Genomic DNA, 20,980 nt, shown 5'->3' on the forward strand with positions numbered 1-20,980 from the left:
AATTGTTCATTTGGAGAGAAATCAACCTAAATGCACCATTTCAAAATTTGGGGGAAATTTTATTTTCAGAATTTTACAAAGACTTTTTTTTTTTTTACCTTTTGCCACCTTTGTTCCAAATCATGCTTTTTAACTTACCTTCTCTCAAGGCATTTTTTATGAATAATATTGTCTTGAATTTCTCCTTCTCATAAGGGATGGTGATCAGTTATCCCTCTGTCCATGCTCTGAGGGCTCTGAGATGTGTTCTCACTGGAGATGTCCATCACAGAGCCACTCAGAGCAGAACCTTGCGCCCGATGTGTGAGGAGCTCCTACTGAAACTGCTGTAATGTGCCCAAGAGCTGCCCCTGGGGAATTTAGTTTTCTTCTGTTTTGTTTTACCTTTGCTTGAATCCCATCCTCTCCCCATGGAATGGTAGAGACATTATAGGAACTGTAATGCTTTATAATTGGTTGACATTGCCAATCATTATTTGCGGTAGGCCTTTTCTTTCTCCTGGATTTTGCATTTTCTCAGTGTACAACATTCTGTAGAATGTTGGAGCTAAAAGATTACTCAGAAATGGCCCGAGGTGACAATATATACAGGATAATATATACAGGACAAACAAATTAGTTTGCTAATTTGCATGTGATCTAAGTATGGGAGAAAATAGAAATGAAAGTTTAGAGTAGTTAACAAATCACAGTATCTCATTGTTAAGTAATGGGCTTAAAAAAAAAAATAGGTGAAAGTCCTTTGTGGTTTTTATTGATTTTATTTAATGAATTTATTTGTTCCTTCTAAGGAACCACCTTTACTCCTCAGCAATCCCTGTGAATTAGAGGCTAAAAATCTTTGTTTTACATCTGGGGAACAAGTGGATGTTCCTGCTTCCTTCTCAGACAAGAGGGTGATTGATGGCTTTGATATCAAAGTCTTAACTGAAATAAATTTTGTCTCAATTTGAGAGGAAACGGTGATAACACGGAGGTCGCCCTGCCAGCCAACTCAGGCTTATGGGGCTTTTTTGCTTTTTGCTTTTTGCTTTCTTTTTTGTCTTCCTCCATTTACTTGTACCCTAGACTGAAAATCTCACATTTTGTCCTAAAGTTGATTTAACAACATAGCAAACATTTAAAAATATCTGAAATGAAGAATATAGCACATTCTACTGAACTAGGAGTCTAGTAGTTTATATATGCTGGGTCTAATGCATTCCTCACCTTACATAAATCTCCAGAAAAGCTGTAGGAAGGAAACACATTCCCCTGACACGACAGGATGTAAAATGGATATAAACCAATTACTTTTTGCAGTTCTTAGAGCAGTCTCAGGAATACTGACCCCTCTGACTTCATTTTCAGGCAAGAACCCTCCACCCCCACCTTGCAAGGAAAAATAATTGAGCTGAATTCTGAGCAAGAAGCAGATCAAGGTTTTCAAAGAATAATTTTACTGGGACCTATGAAGCAAATCACCTCTCAAACATGCCAAAAGTAGTTGTTTAAATACATTTAAGACTCTAATCACAGAGGTCTTTGATGAACTTTTCCCACTTTAAATACATCAAAGTAAGTAAAGAGAGTAGAGAAAGCCATTAGAAAATCATTATAATAAACACCAACATTGATCTACTTCTCTCTCCTTTGGAACCTGCCCTCCCCTTGTTTTAAGCTATTCAGGTGGGCTTTATATAGTGAAGAATCAAACGCTCCAGGCCATCAAAAAAGAAATTTAAGTGATGGGGGGAAAAAAAAAATTTAAGATTTCAAGGGAACTGATCTGTGCTGTGAGTACCCAGTTTTTGGCTGTGACTTTCAAGTTGAACCTTTTCAATGGCAAATAGCCTCCTGCTTATGCCTGTGTGTTTTGGCTTAAAAAAAATCAATCTCTGAGAAAATGGGCTTCCATCTTCCTTTCAGCCCCGTCTCCTTTGATGATTGATGTTAATTCAGTAAGCTGCTGACCCAAGAAAAAAGAATTGTTTGTGCTGTTGCTTTGAATAAATAAACTTACAAAGAATCAATGGCTGTAGCTTAGAGAAATTAGATGGTAGAGAGCATAAAGTCTCTTTCTGTCGTGTTTCTCATGTAAATAAAGCACGTAGAGGGCATTTCAGCGTCAGATATCTTTTTGAATGATGGAGGCTTGCTTCAAAGGGGAATTGTTTTTTAATTTAAAAAGAGGTGTACTCTCTCTATCTGTAGTGAGTAAAGTCCGTATTTATAACAAACAGGACACCTACTTATTCCTACCTACAATTCCAAACCGGCAGGAAGCCAGTTTCCCCAGTCCCTGGGCCTCGGCTCACATTCAGTATTGTTCCTTTTTTGGACCTCAGTCTTCCCACTGCAGTATAGAGAAACATTTCGGAAAGACTTTTGGAATATTCTTATTTTGTTTTAAAACTGAAAGGCAGTGTGGTCTGCCAGACCAAAATAGTTAGTTAACCCAGGCAGTTTTTCTGATCCAGCTGGCTGTGTATTGACTGATCGTACTGAGTGCTTTTGCTTTGCCCCATCACCATTTCCTTCACCTAAGCCATACCACCAAGTGTTATGGTCGTGGAGGAAAGGTGACATCACCTATAATGACTATTCTTCAGGTAAAAATGTGATTCACTGGGTTCCTGGCCATAAGACTTTAACAGTCAGTGTTACAGGCCATTCAAGACATTTGAAAATAGAAAGACAGCCTTGCTTTCTATTACCTTTTGGTACCACTTAACTCCAGCAATGACTAATAAAGATGGTGCTTCACTTCTTACATTACCTAATCCACAGTTTCAGCCAAATGAGCACACATTTATGTTAAAAACACATGCAGAGTTAGAACTGAACATTATGCCAATTACAGCTTTATAAATTGTAAACAACCTCAAAAATCAAGAAATAGTGGGAAGGCTAAGTAAGTTATGGTATTTTCAGATGGTGTACCATTATATGGCCATGAAGTCAGTTTCTTACTCTGGGAAATGGAGATAATAATACCCACCTCATAGGCCTGAGATGAAGACTAAATGAACTCGTATGTGTGAAACACTTAGAACAGTGACTGGCATTAAACATCCTAGAGATCCTTGCTATTTTTATTAGCGGTATGTTAAAATTGTGTGCATGGAGAGCTTTTGCTAGTAAAGAGAAGTATGTATGTTTCAAGTGAATATGAAATTATAGATACACTGTGATCTTTAACTATGTCAAATACTACTAAGAGGTAATATAACAAATAATTAACATAGTTATCCCTGGGTATTTTTTCCTCTCTAGTTTTTAATTTTTTCTGTATTTTTAATGTTTTCATCAGATGAGCATATGTTCTATGCGGCAAAAAAAAAATGTGATTTGAAAAAGTGTCAATAGCTCCAACATAGTATCTGGGAATGCATTTTGTTGAAAAGAAATGACCTGATATATCCAAGTATGCTCAGGCAAATTCAGATATAAATAAAAAGAGTAAATATCCACCAGTTTAGTCCAAACGTAGGTATACAGCATAATGTATTTCTATCTAGTTTCAAGTCCTGACCCTACCAGTTATTAGATAGTTGGTCATAGGTAAACTACTTAAAATCCTAGAAGTCTCATCTGTAAAAGATAAATAAGGTCATTTTTTTCTGTTTATCTGATAATGTGCTTGAGAGGATTGCATGAAGAAATGTATGTGGAAGTGCTTTATAAGTATTATCTAAAATTATACAAAATATTCCATCTAGGCTTTGTTTTTTTAGAATTTAAATGTTATGGAGTTTCAGGTATAAATGGTATTAACTAAAGATAATTACTGAAATTTTTAACAAAGAATGAATGAAGTATGATTCAACAGTTAGAAAATAGATTTATCTCAAACTGTATTTTAGACTTAATCCTAAACTATAGTCCCCATTGGGATTCAGGCATCAATGAAGAACTGGTTAGGTAGTCCAGAGTCCAGTTTATTATGGGAAAAGAGCCAAATAGACATTCTGAGGTCATTAAACAATACTCTTGATTTAGAAGGGGAGTGGCAACGACGTGATACACAGCTCAAGCATCAAACACTTGATTGTCTTCTAGCCCACCCCTCTTCCTTATTTTCTATTATTCAAATTTTGTCTTCAGTAGGGTGAGTTGATCCCAATGAGTGTGCATGCCTATTTATGCCCGCGTTGCTGTTTGGGCAGTGAAATCTTCCAATGTTGGTGTTGAGCAACAAGATTAGCAATGCCATGTGGGTTTACGATTGTAGCATGAACTTGGGAATCTGCTTTAGACTTTAATTACAATGAGCCGTGTCCATCATTTTCAGTTTATTTAGTCATTAAGTAAAGGCTTCTTAGGAAGGGTAAAGGAAATGGTATATGTAAAAATGGCTTTTGAAAACATCTGAATTACAGAACCAGGATATTTGTATAGCCTCAAAGTATCTCTCCCAAAGTATTTCTTAATTACTATGGAGGTTTTAACAGAAGTCCACAGATGCCGTGATGCTTGTCCCTGCAGGAGGCAAAACCTAATTCCCCTGCCTTAGAGTGTGGGCTGGACATTGTGACAAACCCCTGGAAATGGAAAAAGGGTAACTTTACAGTGGAGAAACCTGATAGACACCACCTTGCATGTGATCAAAGTTTACATCACCAGTAATAAGACCTGTTGATATCATGTATCCCCTGATGTGATAAGATGAGAAAGGCACTTCACCTCTGTGGTATTCTTCACAAAAATCCATAACCACCATTGAAATTCTGAGAAAACATCAAAGGAACAAAATAACTGGTGAGTACTCTTCAGAAGTTTTGAAATGATGAAAGACAAAGACTGAGGAATTGTCATAGATTGGAGGAGACTAAGACATGTCATCTAAATTCAATGTGGCAGCAAGGATTAGACCCTGAAACAGAAAAAGGACATTAGTGGAAGAACTGGGGAGATCAGAATATAGGCTGTAGTGGAGTCAACAGTATTGTACTGGTGTTAACTTAGTTTTATTAATGACACCATGGTTAAGTAAGAGGAAGTAGGCGAAGGGTGTATAGAACTCTCTGTACTGTCCTTGCAGCTCTGGTGTAAGTGTACGATTTTTTCAAGATAAAATGTTAAAAAAAAAATTTAGTACTTGGGAAGAATCATACAGGTGTATAACTTTATTCAAAAGAAATGGTACGCTGTGTACTATATCCATTGTGTTTAATGGAGAGAATCTGTATGTCAGTGTAATTAAAAATTTGATTAATGAAATTTTGCTACCATGTGAAAATTTGACTTACTATCTCTTGTTACCATTTTAGAGCAATTCTGTTACACATTTTCACTGGGCTGTTTTTTCTTCTGGCAGATCAGCTCTTAACACTTTATTTGATGTTCTTTGAAAATATGCACATGTAGGGGTGCCTAGGTGGTATAGTCAGTTGAGCATCCGACTCTTGGTTTTGGCCCAGGTCATAATCTCAGGGTCCTGAGATCGAGCCCCGTGCCAGGGTCCACGCTCAGCACAGAGTCTGCTTACAATTCTCTCTCCCTCTGCCCCTCCTCCCTGTTCTCTCTCTCTCTCTCTCTCAAATAAGTAAATAAATAAATCTGAAGAAAATAAAAATTTTAAAAATATATGCACATGTAACAAATACCTTTTCATTTACTGTGGAAGAAGAATATTACATCAAAATGGCTGAAATGGAAGCTCATGAGAAATTTAAAAATGTGTAAGTTGGATAAATGATATAGAAGTCAGGAAAACAAGTCTGTTAAGCATGATAACAGCCACTCTATTAGAATAGTTAATTATGGAATGTTACAAATCAGCAGCTTCTAACACTTGATGTATATTAATTGATTTAATCCTTACAATTAAAACTTACAACCTATGAGATAGTTGTGGTTATTATTCTCATTTTAAGATGAGGAACTTGAGACATAGAGAGGTAAAGCCCAAAGTTTAACGAACTACAAACCACCCATTTTGCCCCATTTCTGAGAATTCGCATACCAGGTTCATACCGTAACATTTACTAAAGAAATACCCAGGTAGCCACACATGGCTTTATGGAAGAGGAGCAGAGCCGGAGCAGTTTCATGGGCCACCTTTCTCATGCACACATTATAATTTCATTACCTGCTAGTTCCTTACCAGATGTTAAGTAGTGTTTACCATCAGACAGACCCTTTTACCATCTCCTGGGGGCTGAGGCTCTCAGTCAGAATGACTCAAAAGCTACACCTGCTGGGTCCCAGAGCACATTGTATTCTCAAGCACCAATACGCACTTTTGAAGGAAAAGAGTTGGTCCACACATGACAAAGGGGTGTATGGATTTCCCTTCTGTGCCGAACACCGTGAAATGCTTTTCTTTAAACAAGTTGGTGTCCTGATCTTTCAAAGACTTTATCATTCTGTGAAAGGGGGGGACTAGTGTGAGGACCTGATTGAAAGACTACCCTTCCCACCTTGATTTTCTGAGCACTGTGACTCTCGAATGTCATCTCTCTTCTCCTTTTACTCCTGTCTTTCTTTATGGGGCCTCGCTTCTCCTTCCCCGTGTTTTGATATTATGTGGCTCATTCCAGCTGACACATTTTGTTAGTGTTATCAGACACATTAGAAGGAGTAAAACCACTGTGAGTGTTGTTTCTCATTCTTTAAGGTCAACAGGCTTACTTTCAAAGATAGCGCTCCTTGATTGCTCTGCTTGGGGCATAATTGATCAGTATCCAGTTTGCAGCTTATTCTATATCTGACTTGTTAATTTAACTCACAGTGTGCCGATTTCATATGCAGTGTTGGCTCATCTCCCAGGGCTCAGGATCTAACATATATATTAAACTGTCAAAAGGCTGGCAATACAAGAATGAATGGTTTATAATTTGCTCATCTGAGCCATTATAACTAATATCTGTAGCTTTTGAATCAAATAAAAACACATGGTGATAATTATTCTTTCACTGATCATTAAATATTGTTTAAGGTTAGAATAATTTTCAGCAGAATCCTTATTTGAAAGCCCTGCCTCTCGTACAGCTTTATGGTTTCTGCACAGCACGCTGTCTCTCTTACCGAGTTTTGGGGGCACTCATGAGATTTTAGGCATTCTTGAATCAAGAAAAGCAGTTTTGCCAGTTTTGTTAAAATAGCTGTCATTTTTATGACACATCACTCATATGGGAAAAAAATCAGGTAATATATATTAACACCAAAATATGGATATTTTACCTATATATCTACACATCTAGAATATAAGGATATAAAATAAAATACCTAGAAAACCAGAAATTTGACCCACCTTTTTTTATTATAATTAAAACATAGCATATTAAGCAAATGATCACAGTGTGCTCCCAGGTTTCTTTATATGTGTTTAGCACGGTGTCCTGGATCATTTTAGAAAGTCACAAAATCACATTTGCTATTTTAAAGATGTATTATTCTGCCAATATAACACGTGTGGCTTATCCAATTAGCTGAGACACCTCTGCTCTAACAAACTTGAATTAGCAGATGCTACTTAGCACACAGAGGACAAACCTGTATGAGACTGCTCATAGCTCAGAAGAGATGCCTCTAGATGTCATATCATTCTTCTGCCTTTGGCAGGACTGCATGTAAACTATGATACAGTGTTTTACAAATGAAAAATAAAGCATTAATCCTTCATGATAATATACTGAATTAAAATTAATTTAAAATATACTTAAAATGCCAGAAAACTGTATTCTTTGGGTTTTAATGCACTCTTGTAACTTTGCAAAAGATGAAAAAGTAATGGTTTAACTATACTATTACAAACTTGATATACTTACAAAAACAAAGAATTTTAGTACAAAATTACCATATTAATATTTGATTTTCAACTTTAAGAATTGGTAATTTGAAAAATACCAAATTACCTCAACTTTTTAATGATTGGGTTTGATGAAGTAGTAATGATTTTGCACGATATGAGACATATGTGGGTCCTAGGTTGAGGGAAATGGGGAAGAAAACAATATTTGAAGTGACCACATAAAAATAAAAGGAAGGGACTTTGATTTCTGGCAAGGTTGAGAGCTAAAAAGTCTGGGTAATTTCCCAGTACAAAGCAGTTAGAAATGCTGGATGTAATGTAATAAACCTCCTTTTAAATGTATTGCTGACCTTGTTAGTAAGAGGTCTCCTGGGGATGAAAATAAAGAGAAAACTAAAAACCAGAGCAGTAAGCGGATACTGATACCACAGCCACTTGGGGGCATTTGTCAGTCTCAGGAACCAAGAGGTTTAAGTTTTAACAGCTGCATCACTACTGGAGACAGGACCTTGGGCCTGTACGAGAGGGGATTTTAGAATTAAAACCATCCTCTGAAGCATAGACTTTTTAAAGGGTTGTAACTTTAGTAAAAGAGTAGAAGAGGAAAAAAAAAAAAAACAACTTATCAGCAAAGACAGATAAGGAAATTTGTCCCAGCAAAGCCAACAATTCTTCTCTAGAAGAATATGCCATAAATTTAGGCCTTGGTTCTTCCCATGGATAAAATTGCCTAAAACATGAGTTCACACCCTGAAATTACAGAAATACACAGGGGATATGTAACCATGAGCTGGAGTCAAGCAGAAACAAAACACAGTTGAATTCGTTCCTGATAATTTTAGAAATGGGATTACTAGTTACAGAATATAAAAATGGGTATGTTTCAAACATTTTTTAAAAATTTGCATCAAAAACATAAAAGAGTGAGTTGCTGTCAAAAAAAAAAAAAAAAAGTCTAGGCGGTCTTGATAAAGAATCAAAAAGACTTCCAGGAGTGAAAATTTTAATCGTTGCATTAAGAATTTAGTTCATGGTTTAGATATCAGATTAGGCACACAAGAGAATTAGTAAACTACTAAACAAATCTGAAGAAATAATTAAAAGGCAATGTATAAAGACAAAAAATTTAGAAAGTATGAAAGAGGAGTGGCTCTTGTACAAAGGACCGCCAGTTCTTTGATGCTCCTCCTATCTTGACATGGAGTCCATGCCCTTGAAACTGGGCAGATTTGTGACTGAACCAAGAGTGTGTTGTAAATATTATGTAATTTGTGAGGCTAAGTCATAAGAGGCTATATAGCTTCTATCTTTTTTGTTGGAATGATTGTTCTTGGAACCCTGCATTGACATTAAAGAAATTCAGTTACCCGAGGCTACAGTGTTTTGAGAAATATCAAACAAGACAGAGAGTCCAGTCCCAGTTCTTCAGGTCACTCCTAGTCACTTTGAGTGTTGCCATTTGAGGTCTCAGACATCATGGAACAAACACAGTCCATCCAGGCTCTGCCCTATTAGAATTCTTGACTCAGAGGGATGCCTGGGTAGCACAGTTAAATGTCCACCTCTTGGTTTTGGCTCAGGTCATGATCCTCAGGGTCATGAGATTAAGTCCCATGTCTGGCTCCACACTCAGCTTGGAGTCTGCTTGAGATTCTGTCTCCCTCTCCCTCTGCTCCTACTGCTCATTCTCTCTTTCTCTCTCTCTCTGAAATAAATAACCTTAAAAAAAAAAAAAAAGAATTCTTGACCCACAGAATGGCAGTTGTTACTAAGTTTTGGAGTGATTTTTTTATGCAGCAGTAGGTAAATGGAATAGGTAAGACAAGAAGTTCCAACAAACATATAAACAAAGTTCCAAAAGAAGGTAATAGAAAGAATGGGAAAGAGGTAATATCTAAGGATGTAGAAATTGAGAAACTTCTAGAATTGATAAATATGGCATGAATCCTTGCATCCCAGAAGCATAACGAATTCCAAACAGGAAAGATAAAAGAGACCCATACCTTAACGCAGCAAAATACAACTATAGAACACCAAAGTCAAAGCTAATACATTAAAAGCAAACAGAGAGGAAAAAAAGATGACTTAGCAATGAAGTTCAACCTGCATTGCTAAGTGTAGTTAAAAACTGGAAACGTTCTGTTAATCCAGAGTAGGATTAAAAAATACATTGTGGGGGCGCCTGGGTGGCTCAGTTGTTAAGCATCTGCCTTCGGCTCAGGTCATGATCTCGGGGTCCTGGGATGGAGCCCCGCATCAGGCCCCCTGCTCGGCGGGAAGCCTGCTTCTCCCTCTCCCACTCCCCCTGCTTGTGTTCCCTCTCTTGTCGTGTCTCTCTCTGTCAAATAAATAAATCTTAGAAATAAATAAATAAATAATAATAAAAAATACATTGTGATATGTTACAACAATGAAAAGCTACCCAGACTATCCAGCAGTAAAAAATAATTTAACAGGAACTGTGTACCTCAACATGAATCAATTTCATGTTTGAAGAAGAATTATATAGTATGATGACATTTATATAAAGTTTAAAAATATGACAAAATGTACCTGTGTCTCTGTGTATTCTTTAGTAGTCCATACATGTATATAAGATAAAGGCACCTAGTTCAGAATGAAAAACATTAAAGTCAGTATAGTGACAAAAGAGTATGATTGGAGAGGACTGCACTCCAGTGTTTTGTTTTGTTTTTTCCTTAACCGGGTAGCAGCTGCATGGGTGCTCATTAGTCTTTATACTTGTGTGAGTATTTTATAATCCAATTTTGAACAGGAATAAGAAGATTCAATGAATCGGAACTGTGTGACATCTTGAAGGAAATATATACTTAGTCTGAAAAGATTTGGAGGATAGAGATTAAGTGAATCCTATTTACCTCTTGGGTTAAGTGAATAGTTAAAACACATAGGAGAAAGATCAAAGCAGGTCTGGCATGAAATCACTTTTACCTGACTGGGAGATTTTTGAACCTTGGCAAGGGGGGGTTAATGAAATGGGTGGAGAGGAGGAAGTAAAATAGGAGATACAGAACTTTATGGCTGAAGTCTGGGAATTGTTTATGAATGGGATATGTTGTTTGATAACGAACAAGGTAGAATTTGAACTTTTATATCATTAATGAAACCACTGAAAATTCTTTATATTCTTAAAAATCTTCTGCACTTCTGAATATCTATAATAACAAATACCATGCTCTATTTTGATGAAGATGACTATTTTTCGTTTCTTAAACACCTGGCAATCACTGTGATTTGTCAACCATAAATGAAGTCCTTGTAAGGGTGTAAGGGGTGGGGAGGAGAGACCAGGGAAAGACAAGTGGGAAATGAAGTAGTTTCCGATTATTAAATTGTTAAGAATGGTGGTTGTGAGGCCATTATGGGCCATTTTTATTCTTCTCTCTGATGGCACTTCGGTCAAATGGAGAAAAATGGGTGATGGAGATGACAGCTTGCTTGGAGATTTAACGTGATTTTCAAATCCCTTGGCAAAACTTTTGCTCAGTCATTTAGTTGGATCTTTTCTTTGCAAATAGAGACTCATTCAGATTGTTGCAAGTGTTATGGCATGTATGTGATGTACTTGGGAGTTCTAAAAAAATGCAAGAGAATCACAGGAATGGTAGTAAACATTACCAAGCTGAGCAGGAGAAAAAAGAATGTGAATGATAACTTGCCCACAAATACTTATCTTCCAGTAAATGACTCAGCTAACTTGCAAGCTAGCTTTGCCCTCCTTATAGTTTTATGTTCTCACAGTTTGGTTCTTTTAAAAATTGGGCTTACACATCATGATGCTTCATTTGCTTTTTTCTTTGCCTCATTTTAATTTTTAGCTTTCTAGGAGTAAGAATCTGATCTTCCAGCCAGCTTTCAGTTGGCTGCCATTGGGTGAGATGCCTACCCTTGGTCCACTTAGCTACAGCTTGGTAGGATGTCATCATGCTGTAGAACAAGGTCTCTGGGCTGACCCCACCAACAGGGACCATGTGTGGAATAGGTGTACTCAGTGATAGTGGTAGTTACTTGATTTCCTCTTTACGCCCAGCTATATACAGTCAGCAGTGATTTCCATCTAACCAGCTAGCACAAACTGAGACTTAACCAGCTACCACAGTTTTGATAAATTTGTAGGCAAAGAATGGTACTAAGTTTAATGTTTGGTACTAAGTTAATGGTACTAAGTTTAATGTTTGGCTTTCTCTAGTATCCTTATTGTTTCATGTATTTTCAGTGTAAATTACTATGATGGTATTTGCCCCTCTCTAGTGCCTCTTAACACCTTTGTTCCCCACACCTCATGACTTGGTTATTAATACAAGTAGTAACTTTTCTCCAAGCTAGTTAAATTCTTCAATCTGGCCTTAAAATAAATTCAATCAATTGTTCATTATTATTTTAGCTTACCTGGTTATTAATCAGTTGCCAGGAAATGTGACTTAAAGAAAAAAAACCTATTGGATAAGGGTATTTATTTAACATAAATATTTGTATTAAATCTTAACATACTAGTGTATGAATCTAGGAAACTGTGTGTATGTGTACAGACATATGTAAAATTTATTTTTTAAAGTAGGCTTAGCGGACATATTTGCCTTGAAGCACCCTTAAAATAGTTGGTCTAGAGTAGAACTATTTAGCATCACTTTACATGCCATTGAACTCAGAGTTAGAATCATGATGGAGACACCCCATAATGCAAATAGAAATGTCCTGAGGTCATTGTGTAATTTTATAGGGATCTTCACCAAAGCCAAGAAGAAGGTAGTAAATTTTATTAGCATGATTAACTCTGAAAGAGCTGGCCTCTTTGGGAAACCAGCTGAAAATAGAATTCTGTATGTAGGCACACAATATATAGAATAGGCATTATATGGGGTATATATCTACATGCATTTTTCCTTTGATCAACACAGCCTTTAATTAACTAGAATGAAGTCTTCCACAAGATGAAAATATGTCTTGAAAAAAGTGGCAGCCATAAAACAATACCTTGCAGCTTTCTACTTAAGAGTCCCAGTGGATTAGTGATTTTACTTTACATTTGAAATGACAGTATAGTGATGATTATTGCTCCTTTGGGATGGATAAGGAAAGAAATGGTGCCCAATTTTATTAGTCATTAGTATTCTCTGTTGTAAGTGGTATAGGAAGCTCTGGAACTAGAAGAACATGGCCTGAATATATTTTTTTAAACAAGTAAATTATCTTTCAGTATTAGTAAAAATGTCATTTGTCTGCCTTAGAAAAATAAAACCTTCAAACGTAATTTAGCTTGTCTGTCATTTTAAACATTTCAGAAGACATAGCCCCCTGGTCCAGGCCCATTTTTCTTTGTCAGGAGATGATGGTTCATTGGTTCCTGGGTGAAAGTTTTGACATTTATATTACACTCTGAGTACTTGAGAAACCAAAGGGTGCCAGTTCTTTTGGAATTAAATAATGGTATCTCCTCTACCAGGCAGACATTTGCAATATTCTGTGTACGGTCTGAAATCGTTGAATGCCCTCCTTCCTTACATATTTTTGTCACAATACTCTTTATTACTGTTCTTGTTATATTGCTGTTTATTACTATCCATCTTTATAGTTTCTTCCATATGCAACCCAGTCCTTCTCATCCCCACATTTATTGCTGTAGGTCAAATAGTTAAGAAATCCAGTCGTGAAACTCTGTTTTGATCTCCAAATAAAACAACCCATGCTTCCAGCCATATCTTGGTAAATAATTCTCAGAGTGGAGTGACTATTCATGACCATGCTGAAAATCCTTTCCCTGACCATTTTAAGCTTCTTTCTTGAGTGTTCACCCAGCTCCTATCCCATCTCTTGACTCTAGCACAATAAAGTCAGGGACGCTGAGTAATCCTGTGGCCGAGTCTTCACACACCAGTCCAATCCTGAGAGCTGTGAAGTAATAAAGACTTTTACTCCCAATTTTCTTGAAGAGGAAAAAAATCACTTTTTAAAATTCATCTCACAGCAAAACTTTATAAAGATCCTGGTTTTTTTTTTCTTCTTCTTCTTCTTCTCACTAACACAGTATTTATTTATCTTCCCTCTGTGAAACCCTGAGCCAACCACTTTCCCTGGGCTGCGTAGGGAGGTCCAGGAAAAGGAACATACAGGGCAGATGAGACATGGGAGGAAGACCTGTGGGAAGACCTGTGGGAAGGGGACATGGCTCTATCACATGGCGAAGAGGATGAGAAAGGCCATCGTCAGGCAAAAGGAGCCCCATGGCCTCTGGGAGGGCAAAGCCCCGAATGGTGTAGGAGAAGAACCATTGCTTCAGAGAGGGGTTCCTGGCATCACCAATGATGAGGCTCCCAAGATCAGTCCCAGTTCTAGCCCCAGAGCCAGCCGCCCCTACCATGGCAGCCCCAGTCCCAATGAACTTGACTGCTGTGTCGATGTCCCTTGAAATGGCACTGGTTTGGAAACTGCCTCTAGGAATGAGTGAGGTCAGGGGGCATGGGGCTGCCCAGCTGCTGAGGCTCTGATCTGCCAGTGTCTCTGGTGGTTTTAGGACCACTGCAGGCAGTGATGGGCTCAACAGCTGAGACGTGCTCCTGACCAAGAAGGGGGTGGAGACGAACTTGGCACAGGCAGACATGTTCAGGGGCTGAGGGGCTGTGGTGGGAGAGCTGCTCCCAGTGCAGAGAAGACAGAGAGGGGCGTGCGGACGGTGGGGGGGATGTGTGGGAAGAGCAAAAGGAAGCTATAAACATCCTCTTTTCTTCAAGGGTTTTCCAGCAGCAACTTATCATCCCTTTCTTCTTAGAAATCCATGTATCTTAATAATATTGTCAATGAGTCACATTTGTTAAGCATTTGCCCCATGTCAGACAACATGCTAACCACTTCACATGCACTGTTTTTACACAAACAAACCTGTGTGGTATGCCCTGTTGAGATCTTTGTTGTTTTGGAGGGGGAAATTGAGGTTCAAAGATTTGAAGTAACATGACTCTCATCACATGGTCAGGAAGTCACGGAGCCATGCTTTAAACCCAGGCAGCCTGATACCAGAGCTTGCTGTCTTCACGGTCATGTGCATTGAAATCAGTAAAAATGTGTGTAAGGCTGTCCCTGTCCAGACAGCCATACTGAACTCAGTCTGAGCAGCCCCTAAAAGAGAAGGGCTATAAGAAATGTTTTTTTGTGTTAGAAGAAGGGAGAAGCAGGCTAGGAAAGCACAGATAGGGTCTCAGGGAAGGCTTTAGAGAAGAGATTATTGTGAAGGAAAGTTTCAGTGGGTGTGGCCAAATAGTGTAGGGTTATTCTGAAAAGAAAAGGTAAGTGGTTCTCACAGGGTGACCGATGCCCCAGTACCATCTCATCCCCTGGGAAATTGTTAGAAATGCAAACTCTCAATCCCACCCAGACCTGTGGAATCAGAAACACTAAAGGTCGTGCTCCTCAATTTGCATTTTTGCAAATCCTTACAGGTGATCCTGATACTTGTTCAATTTTGAGAACCACTCTAAATGCTCAGAGGTGAGAACACATGGCTTATTTCAAGAATTTGAATATGAGGGGCGTCTGGGTGGCTCAGTTTGTTCAGAGTCTGCCTTCAGCTCAGGTCGTGATCCTGGGGTCCTGGGATCAAGCCCCTGCGTTGGGCTCCCTGCTCAGCAAGGAATCTGTTTCTCCCTCTCCCCACCGCCAGCTCAAGTTCTCTCTCGCTACCTCTCTCCCTCTCAAATAAATAAATAAAATCTTAAAAAAAAAAAAAAAAAAGAATTTGAATATTATTTTCACCTCTGTCCTTGCAAGCAGAAGGAATAGAGTTGTGTCTTCATCACACCTAGCTTGCCTGTCTCTGGTTCAATAGTATTTGGGAGAGAAGCAGGTGAAGATATATTCTCTTTTTATTTGTTTTTAGATAAGAAAGTAGACTTTGTGGATAGCAAGAGTCAACATTTCACCCTCAAGAGTTGAGCCTCTTTCCAATATTATCTAATGGCTGGGTCAAAGCCAACCCATTAACAGCTTAAGTCTTCGTTGATAGTAGTTAAACTGATAGTGACAGCAACTTTTCTGGTCATCAGTATCAGTGATGTCCATTAAGTGTCTCCACATTTTATAAGTTTGATGTGCAATTCTAGAATTATCTGAATTATGCTTATCTGAACAGCTATGTTTGCGTGCATCAAATCCTGTTATAATAAAAGCCAAAGGACTGTCCACTTTCATTTATTGTACTCAAATGAGGCAGTAGTAAGGATTGCTTGAAATAATATTGTCTTATATGAAGATTAACATGTAAACCTGGTTGGTGTGTTCTCCACATTTCAGAGATTATTTGTACTATTTCTTTAGTCATTAAAAAACAAAATATAGTACTGATCATAGAGCGTTTAAAGCATGACAATGTAAATGTAAAACAAATTGATAGTCCCCCTTAAATTTTGGTCTTTTTTTCTTCATAATCTCTTGGGTTTTTTAGTGTTGTTGTAGTTGATACTGTATTGACATAATGTACTAAGTTCTTGAAATTAACTGCTTTTGAACAGCACATTAATCCCCCTCTCCTTTTTACTGTGTTTCTATTATATTTATCATAATTTTATTTTAATTTATTTGTTTACATGTCAGCCTCCCTTTTTAAACTCTGAAGGCAGGAAGTCTTGTCAGTGTCCCATGCCCACCGAGGGCATTATTACTAGATTCTTTTTTACTTTTTAAATGGTATCACAAATGGCTCTGTCAGTCAGTCATGCACAATATATTCATTTAATAAAGATTTATTAAGCACCAACTTTGTGTGTTTACTGCTTTAGGAAATTTATTCTAAGCACTGGTCTGGAATTGGCTGCATGAGAATTACTACCTAGGGAACATTAAGGACAGGCCACATTTCTGGGCCCCATCCCTTGTCATTCAGATGCTACAGGTGAAAGTCTGGGACCTGGGATGCTAGTATCTGAAAGCTCCCAGTGATAGTTCTAATGTTCCCTTAGGACAGAATGATAAAGAGACGGTAGGTCTTTACGTAGACTGGTTAGTCTTCTTCCTTATCTTTTGTCATTGTCTTTTTTTTTTTTTAATTTATTTATTTGAGAGAGAGTGAGCAAGAGAGAGAGAAAACACAAGCAGGGAGTAGGGGCAGAGGCAGAGGGAGAAGCTGACTCCCCACCGAGCAGAGAGCCTGGTGTGGGGCTCTATCCGCGAACCCCGGGATCATGACCTGAGCCGAAGGCAGGCGCTTAACCGACTGAGCCACCCTGGAGCCCTTTTATTTATCTTTGTTCTCATTCAGGGAAGCAAACTGGAAGGGGCACCTGGGTGGCTCAGTCAGTTAAGACTCTGACTCTTGATTTCAGCTCAGGTCATGATCTCAGGGTCCTGAGATTGGGCCCCATGTCAGGCTCCGTGCTCGGTGGGGAGTCTGCCTGTCCCTCTCCCTCTGCTCCTCTCCTCGCTCGTGTGTGCACACGCACTCTCTCAAATAAATAATAAAATCTTAAAAAAAAAAAGAAAAGAAAAAAGCAAACTGGAAGTAAAATGGAGAGATGATGGCTTATTTTAATGCTGAAGGAAGAGGAAGGCACTTTAACAAATATTAGTTTATTTAACTGTTAACAGTTCTTCTGGGAAGTAAATAGTAGTATTCTCATTTTTTACTGTAAGACATTTTTGTTCCATAAAACATTTTTTTCCATAAAACATAAAAAATCTTACACAAGGTCACACATCTAGTTAGTGCTACAGTATGGATGAAAACCCCGAGCTGTGTAACTCAGGAGCCCACCTTCGATTCCCCTAATATACCCAGCTGTGCTATAAAATGGAAATCAGCTGTTTTAAAAACGTGCTGTGCTAACTGCATTTGTGTTCAGTTTTAAGAACAAAGAAAACACAAATAAGTTGATGCTTCATAAAAAAAAAAAAAGCTCGAATGCTCTATGAGGAAAAAAAGATTAAGTTGATTTTATATTTGCGGCCTTTGATTTTATTCCCCCCTACCCCCCTGCTCTGTGTATCGATGCCTTTCCATGAAAAAAAGCCTTAGGCTTTTTGTATTGTATATAAGTTTTTGTATTGTGTATAGTTTTAAAGTAGTGATTTCATTTTTGAGTTGAGACTATTAATCTTAAAGAAGATGCATAAGGATATTATGCAACTTTATTTTTTAGCCCTGTAGATTATATATCTCTTAAATTGAAAACAGCTACCAACATATAGCGGGCATGTTACTCCATACCAGGATCTCATGTCTTGTTTTTTTTTTATTTCTGTCAAATACATTGGCTATTATTTTTCACTCTGGATGGTTTTTGAGGCCATGTATTTAGATTTTGCATAGAACTTTAAAGTTTGGAAGCTGATGGTAAATTTATATGGTGTCGTGTGTCTATAATATGGAAATTAAAAATAGGGTCCTGATTGGGGCACCTGGGTGGCTCAGTCGGTTAAGCATCTGCCTTCAGCTCCGGTCATGATCCCAGGGTTCTGGGATCGAGCCCCACATCAGGCTCCCTGCTCAGCGGGGAGCCTTCTTCTCCCTCTCCTTCTGCCTGCCCTGCCGTTGCCCCCTGCTTGTGCGTGCTCTCTCACTCTCTGTCAAATAAATAAATAAAATCTTTACCAAAAAATAAATAAATAAATAGGGTCCTGATAATAAATTAGTCCATAAGAGTAGGCATATGCTTTACCAGTTTGATGCCATGCATATATTATTTCTCATCAAACTATGCACTAACCTTGAGGTAGCTTTTGAAAAGTACTGTTACTATTAATTAGTATCAACATTCGCCCTGATATGATATAAATGTTTGCAAGAGTGAAATCACAACACACGTTACAGAGGCTAGTATGAACTGTATTTCAGAGGGATATATTTACATTTAGTTAGACTGTTGAAAGTTTCATATTCTTAAACTCTCCTTTGTCTTTGGGGTGCCCTTCACCTTATCCCCTGGAGCAAATTGATGATCATCCCTCAGTTCCACTCTTCTGTTGAGTTTGGTCAGCCTGACCCTTTTTATGATTAATCAGTGAATAGGCTGAATCACTTCCTGTAGTGATTGATCTGAGTGTGTGTCTTCTGTACTACTACTGTGAGCTCCTTCATGTAAGGACCATTACAGGAGCTCCAGCAGAGTCTAAAACGTTGCACATTCTCTAAATGTTTGATTTTGGCTTAATGAATAAAGTTTATTATTTGCCATTGCAGTGGAAAATGTACTAGAGCAATTGATTTTGCATTATTCATTGTGAAATCTATATTAAGACTATTATTTTTAGGAAAACTGAGATCCAGAGTAGCTAAAGAGCTTGCTACAGTCATATAGAAGGTTCCTTAAATTGAGTCTGACACTATGTTCATTTGTCTTTCAGTCCTATATACTTTTCAATAAACCAGCATGTGCCAAACTATGTTCCATAAGACACTAGTGCCCCAGGAAATGTAACTGGAGTCATGGCCAGTAAGGGAAAAGAATAGTATTTAGTGGGGGGGAAAAAAAGCCTGGGTTAAATAAAATTTAATAGGTTTTTTTTACTCCAGGACTTTTCTGAACTATGATGTGCTGAAGTACAGAGTGCCAGAGAGATTGATAGAGCAGGCGGTATTTTGCAAAGTTATGTGTTAACCCCCTCTTTAAATTTACTCTTCTCTGGAGAGACAATTTTTTTTTTCAAAAGATACAATTTAGAGAAGCTGTTCTAAATGAATTCTGTATGATGTTGATTCAAGTTCTTTATATCAAAGTCATCTTGACTTTGTGAACAAAAAAAATTGAAAGATATTGGTTGTGGACTCTTTTCCTGGATTTGTCTCTGATTTACTCTATGAGCTTTGACAAATTCCAAAAGTGCAGGAAATTGTTTCCATTTATTCATTAATAAAGGGGATATCTGGGGAGACACATGGTCAAATACTCAACCTTGGAGTCCCGTGATTTTGAGCCGGTAAGTCTGTTGGTTTGCTAATAGGTCCTAGTCCAGAGGTATATGTCAGATAGTATTATAACAAATAACATTGGACAATCCACATTCATTTATTTTACTCAATGTACATTTTGTTGCCTGAAGTAGGTTGACTTGGTAATTGTTTTTTATATGGAGATTTAGTTATCCAGTGTGGTCCAAGGAACATTGCAGGGACCACTCTCTGTTATAGTTTATTTGTTAGTTAATAAAGGGAAAAAACCAGAGCCCTTCTCTGCTATTAAATACTAACTTAATAGTATCTGTTTTCAGAAAATCTAACTTGATCAAATTCAAATCCTAGGCTTAATATGAATTAAAGTTTAATTATAGGAGGGCAGTTAGAGGTAGTTGTAATTTCAGAAGGAAACCTCTGCAAGCTAATAGAGATTGTGGATTTGGGGAGAGAATCCATAGCACTGGTTGTAAAGAGAAAGGACCCATTAGTGTCCAGAATAATCAGTATAAGGGAGTATTACTGCCATCACTATGTGGAATTCGTGATAGTAGAAAGGACAATTGAGTTTTTATAGTTTCCTCAAGAACTAAGTAACTTAATTTGATTAAATGTAGTCTGGAAAAAAGAATCCACACAAAATAAAAATTGTGAATTTGAGAATGACAATAGCAGGCCTATTTGAATTTAAAAAGGAAGGGGGAGCTCCAGCTGTGAATTAGTGTGGAAGGAGTATAACCACCAGACTGGAGACTCCACCATTTTCTAGCTTGATGACTTTGGACAGCTCTCTCTCTCCATTTACTTAAAAGGAAGTAGACTATAATTCTAGGAGTCTAAGCTAGGAATGTAGAAGAAAGTAAAGTAAACATGCCTTTGCAACTGATTTTTTAGTTGACATGTTAGAAGTATCATAGAAAGACTGATTTTTTTTTTACTAAACATTACAGATTTGATCATTTAATTTAATTTTATCCATAAAAATACTTAAATATTTATTCATTTATTTATTTTTAAAGATTTTATTTATTTGACAGTGAGCAAGAGAGAGAGCACGAGCAGGGGCAGAGGGAGAGGGAGAAGCAGACTCCCTGCTGAGCAGGAAGCCCACGTGGGGCTGGATCCCAGGGCCTGGAGATCATGACCTGAGCCGAAGGCAGATGCTTAACTGACTGAGCCACCCAGGCGTACCCTTAAATATGTTTTTTAATATAAAAAAAATGCTACCAAAGCTCCAGTTTTTTTCCCCTGCCTCAAGTTTTTATTTTTTATTTTTTATTTTTTCATTTAAATTCAATATAATTAACATATAGTGTATTATTAGTTTTGGGGGTAGAATTCAGTGA

General features: G+C 37.7%; 1 protein-coding gene and 1 pseudogene across 2 annotated transcripts in view; one reads left to right on the forward strand and one right to left on the reverse strand.

Moving 5' to 3' along the window:
• Positions 1 to 20,980, forward strand: part of EXOC4 (exocyst complex component 4) — a 729,394-nt gene that overhangs the window by 373,044 nt on the left and 335,370 nt on the right. The window lies entirely within an intron of this gene.
• On the reverse strand, positions 13,931 to 14,418 carry LOC118535339 (ATP synthase F(0) complex subunit C2, mitochondrial pseudogene; annotated as a pseudogene).

Source organism: Halichoerus grypus, chromosome 12, assembly GCF_964656455.1.
Source record: "Halichoerus grypus chromosome 12, mHalGry1.hap1.1, whole genome shotgun sequence".
Taxonomy (NCBI): Eukaryota; Metazoa; Chordata; class Mammalia; order Carnivora; family Phocidae; genus Halichoerus; species Halichoerus grypus.